Source organism: Carassius auratus, unplaced genomic scaffold (assembly GCF_003368295.1).
Source record: "Carassius auratus strain Wakin unplaced genomic scaffold, ASM336829v1 scaf_tig00017073, whole genome shotgun sequence".
Lineage (NCBI taxonomy): Eukaryota > Metazoa > Chordata > Actinopteri > Cypriniformes > Cyprinidae > Carassius > Carassius auratus.
In genome coordinates, this window is record NW_020524739.1 from 440,514 (window position 1) to 446,513 (window position 6,000).

Genomic DNA, 6,000 nt, shown 5'->3' on the forward strand with positions numbered 1-6,000 from the left:
GTCCATGTTTAGCATGGGAATCCAACTCTTTAACAGTGTAAAAAACTCAGTATGCATGAAATAGCATTTCACCCCCCCCCCCCCCCCCCCCTTTAACTTACTTGAATGAACAGTCATATTTGTCTTATCTAACATTAAAAATAATTAATTAGTACTGCAAAAAATTTATTGGTCACTGATAGCTAATGTAAATTAATGCATTAACTAATGGTAACTAATGGGACCTTGTTGTAAAGTGTTACCATTATTCATCATTTAGCTATAATCTTTCCCTCCAGTGAGCTTTTAACTGCTGTGACCCGATCAATGAGTCAGTGAGTTGAACTTGAGAATCAGATCAATCGATTCATAAACAAATCATTCAGACAATTACTTAATTAAGCTAAATTATCTGATGTACTAAAAGCAATAATACAGTTTCTGTGTAATATTTCAGATTGACTTTGAAGAGACCAGCGGTGTCCTTATTCAAGCCAAATAATTAGCTCATAAAACCTGAGCTGATTTACACTTGTCTTTCAACAGAAGCATGTCATTCTGCTCATAAAAGTCATTTGCAACCCACAGGTTATTTGCTGTGTGGCGGACCTTTCCTATTCATTGTTCATGAGACACTGTTGTGGCTCTTGGTTTCCAATCCAATAAAATATCAGTCAAATACTTTCCACTTGAACAGACTAATTTCAGGTCCTTGAATGACTTTTCGTTGAGCTCCATTAACTTTTACTGCGGACAACCTCAAGGAGTTCCTTGCACACGGCTGCTGTGGTGTCAGAGAAATCCACAGATATGAAGCATGTTTGAGTGAAACTCGTCTTTCATATGTGAAAAGCTCAGCATAGACTCGATCCTCCGGGATATTGTTAACCTGTTAGCCAATACCCCCCATTATGGGATTCACAGGTGAAAGTGCCCTACCTAACTTAAAATTTTAACAGTTCCTTACTTATGTTTGTTACACACATAATATTGGTGTTTTTGGAAAGAAGACCCTTTGGGCTTTATTTGTGGCATAGCACCACCTACTAGTTAAAAGACATGAATAAATGACTTAAAATACATTTTTGTTTATAATTTCTGAACAGTTTGACCAAAAATCCTAAGATTCATCTCATTAGATTCAGAGCATCTTACCAGATCAAACCTTACCCATTTTTTTTAATATTTATTATTATTATTATTATTATTATTATTATTATTATTATTATTATTATTATTATTATTATTATTATTATTATTATTGTTATTATAAATACTGATATATGCTGGTCATGCACATGTAATAATCTGCTACTTTTAAAGCAAAAACAAATAAATAATTTAATACCTTAGAGGTTTTTTTTTTTATTTGTATTTTATTTTTTTAAGGGGCCAAAAAAATTATAAGTAAAAAGACTAATATAAGGTATTAAATTATGTATTTATTTTTGCTTTAAAAATAGCAGATGATTACATGTGCATGTCAGCTTGTCATCAGCTGTCCACCAGTCACAGACTCGTCTTGTGTCAGTTGCTTTGCACAGCTCATGGGATGCTACTGGTCAGTGTGATGTCAAGGGAGACTGTTTCAGCAGCATGGTGACAAACCACACACTTAACAGTCAAGAGAGCTTGGTGTGACAAGGGTGGCAAATTGCCTTTCAACAACCCGGAGACATCGCCAGGGGTTCCTCAGTAAAATAGAATTGTCATGTTTCCTGTTGTGACCTGATTTCAAAGATTTACCGCTCAGGTCATTGGTCAATTGATTAGATAATGTTAATTAACACTGGTCTATCAGAGCTCTGAGCTGTTCAGGATGTTACTTGATAAAGCCGTGGTAGCTGCTTTAATTATAGCCATCTACCATAAAATCAATTTCGAGCAGCTTGGCAGCGCTAATGTCTGGCTATATTGATTTGAAATAACAATAAATTGGGTCCTGATTACCGGTAGAGTTTCATGTAATTTTTATATTCTTTATAATCAGTGAAATTCCTCCACATTTGTCACATGTGCATCAGTTGGATATATATGTGACAAATGAATTAAATAATAATAATTATATATATATATATATATATATATATATATATATATATATATATATATATATATATATATATAATTATTATTTAATTGTTTTTCTTGTTGAGTCATATGTAAAAAAACAGTGATGGGAAAATAGAATGATTTGCTTGCTTGCTTGTCTGTTTGTTTGTTTGTTTGTTTGTATTGACTGATTGATTGATTGATTGATTGATATTGATATTTTCAATTATTTTTGTGCTTTTTGTTTCTCACAAAGTCAAAAAAAAAAAAAACATGACATGACATATCGTTTCTATTCTCAATGATTTTGTTTTAGATACAAATAAATTAAGTAATAAAATAAATAAAATAAAAATCTCCAACTGAGTCTTTATTAGAAAGCAATAAAAAATGTTTAATAGAAATTAAATTATTATTGGATCCTATTAGTCTTACATTCATTGCTAGATAATCTTACTCTTATAAAAACTCTTTAAACTGCAGAAAAACTTACGACATCACTTAAATAATGGAGGAGAAAAAAGCTTCAACCTGTGTTTTTACTAATATCTATTTGCAAACAGATGCATTATACTGTAGCATCTATTGACTTTATTGTATTGCTGGACTCTTTAAGCTACATATGAGTCATCATGGTTTATTCAGACAAACTGACCTTCACTTAGCGTCTTTAGAGCAGCATATTGTTACTTTCTTTTAGTTGGATTCTGAACTTGAAGTTGTCTGAGCCAGAATTGCCTTTAGCATCAATTAATTCAATGTAACAAATGAACTCCCTGAAATCCATTTCAGTTTCAGAGACTCAGTTAAGGGAATATTGACTCAAGTGTATACAGTAGATAGTTTGTTGAACTTTCTCAACAAGTGACCTTTTGAATTACTTTCTTGCTTGTTTTTTTTTTTTTTTTAAATAACTTGTTTAGTGAAAGTGTTTGCAGGATAGAGAATGGATGGATTTAAATGAAGATTTTAACAATGTTGCACTACAGTTAAAGGGGCATTTCACTCAACAAATAATATTTACTCATCCTCATGTTGTCCCAAACTTGTATGATTTTAATTCTTTCTTTCTTGCCTGGAACACAAAAGCAATGTCCTCGATGATAATGAGAAAAAGTGACTGTCATTCAACTGTTTTTTTTTTCTCTCATAAATATCTAATGTTTTCAGCCAAATGTCTATTTGTTGAGTCAATGCAAGAAATACATGTGAATAAAATGAGAGCAAATTAATGATCACACAACTGTCTTTTTTTGTTAAACTATCCCTGTAAAAAGATTTACCACTGATACACCACAATCGAGTCCTTTTGTTTCCATACCAAAGAGACAAGAACCAAAATGAGACAAAAGCCGAGGATGTAACCTGAATATTTGATCTGAACCTGTTCCTGACAGGCGCCTGCACTGGTTGTAAATCCAGTGATTAAATTACAAAGCACATTGGGCACTAATTGAAGTTTTATATGTACACAGTATCAGTATTGATTTCAGATAGCAGATGTATTAATAGGAGGAAACCATCTCTAAAACAGAGGACTGTCGCCAGGTCCGGAAACCTGATACTGTGACCGATGCAAAGGGGTGTAAAACATAGTATCCTTTCAAAGAGAAAATGTTACTCGAGCAGACAAAAAAATAAAAAATCTTTTTAGCGGAGACAATGCAGAACCCTGCTTCTTTATTCACATCTCAATTACTTTTTTCATTTCGCCACTGGGGGCTCGGGCCCGCCGTGTGACAGAGAGGGCCGAGACTTGTACCACTCACTTGGGAAGAAGGCATGGCATTTTCAAGAGTTACTTTTTGTGAAAGATGAATTTGTTGGCTTTAATTTGTCAGGGGAAATGAAAGAGTGAGCTTTCTGGTTTAATCGTTCCTTTCCCGGAGGAAAGATTAGGGGGGTTCACAATTTCAAAGGCAGATTCAAAGGCACATCCAAACGGGTGGCATGTGCTTCAGGATGTAGTTGCCACATCACGCTGTTCAGGCAGAAATGATGAAATTCACTTAATAATATGATTTATTGTCTAAACCCCACTCTATTTCACTTTCAATTTGGTGTTTCAAAGTTAGCAAAATTAATAATAAATAAATAAATAAATAAATAACTTTTATTTATTTATTTTTTCAGCTGTGTTTTTACAGATGAGTTGGAATCATTAGGTTATGTGTTAAATCTATAATTTAGTTTTAGATTCCGCATCATGTATATTCTCTGTTTCCTAGACATTATATGTAAAGGCAGACTTCATGTGAAGAAGCTGCTGTTAAAGAGCTAAAATAATGCACAGGCATGAGTTTAAACATTAATATTGATCATCAGAGAATGCAAATTTAAACATGCATATATCATAAATCCAACCAGCAATGCCTATGTTTGCTGTCTGAACTAAATGCTTTTTAAATTGGTGATGTTAGGCTCCATTAACATATCAGGACAATTGCAACCCAATCTGAAATGATTTATACATTTTTTTATAATTATACGAAAGGACAAAAGTGAAGAATTTGTGGTTCAGCCACAGATGCATCAATATAATGTCATAGAGCAGAGCAACTGATGAATCTCATAGTTCATGTTTGGACTGTTGTTTCTTCTATACATCTGTCTTGCATTATTTTTGCATCAAACATCCCAGTAAAGATTTTTTTTTTTTTTTTTCAGTGTAGGAAAATAAGGCTACTTGTAACAGCCAGGTTGTTGAAAGGTTATGAATTTTGTCCTCTAAACTAAAATTTCTATATCATCATATTTTTAGCAGTGGCTGTTGGGTAACAAATGAACACATGATTATTATGTATTTATAAATCATGAATATTATAAAGTGTGTCCTGTCACATTTAAATATTATAAATATACAACGTTCAGCTGTAGAATTTAAATTGTTTGATGAGTGCATGTCTGTCTGATGTTTTGTAAAGCTTATCTGAAATTTTAATTAAAGTAGATGGAATTTAAACTTAAACTGAGGCAAAAAGCCTATAATAGATATATTGGCAGGTTCCATTGTGACAACTTACTGATACTGGGGTATATTGTCACGAAAGGTCAGTATGTGTATCTTTCAAATAAATAAATACATAAATAAACCTATCCTAAGAAAATAATAATAATAATAATAATAATATAAAAAATCTACAGTTTAAACAGTAAACAAGAAACTTAAATTAACAAGTCTTAAAAATGAATCAGCACATTTAAGCAATATCACATCTCATCCAACAAAGAATAATATCATAGTGTTTATTGACTTGTTCTCTATTTAAATGAGCACCAGCGCCTGTTATGGATCACTTTTTGTCTCCCACAAACAAAAGGATTAAAAAAATCATTTTGATATTCAGTGCGGCAAAAGCCCCCTGTTTGCTAACGTTACACAATATGGTATTCAGCAGCACAAAATCAGCTCTGAAGCCGACTGTTACCTGAGCCGAGCGCTGGTGGTCTTCTTCGTGTTGCAGCAGTAAACTTTGATGCACAAGAAAAATGTGCCTCTTAACAAGCATAGCATCGCTTGCGAACAGAGAGCAAGAAAACATCAAGGAGACTTCTATGAAAGCGTATGATTCTCGACTTGTGGAGAAAAACTGGTTCCAAACAGCATGAAACTGAGCTTAAAGGCAAACATGATGAGACACGGTTAGAATCCATCACAGGGACACGCAAATAGAGTTCGGCTCTCGCTCGCATACATATGTACACTTCCGCTTGCACACACAAACACCCACTCTAAATGAGCTCGCCTCGGGGGCCCTACATCACACCCTGAACTTCTATTTGCATCCTTTGCTGGCTTTAAAATGTATAATGTTAAGGTCAGAACAAGGAGAGTAAATCTATCTTAACTATGCCAGGATGTAGCGCTGATGAATGACCCGGATCGCTGAAGTGAACTGGCCCTCTGACAGCGGGCAATTAATAAACAGGTTGTGCAATCTCTTCCTTTGTGTGCCTTCATGAAGTGGC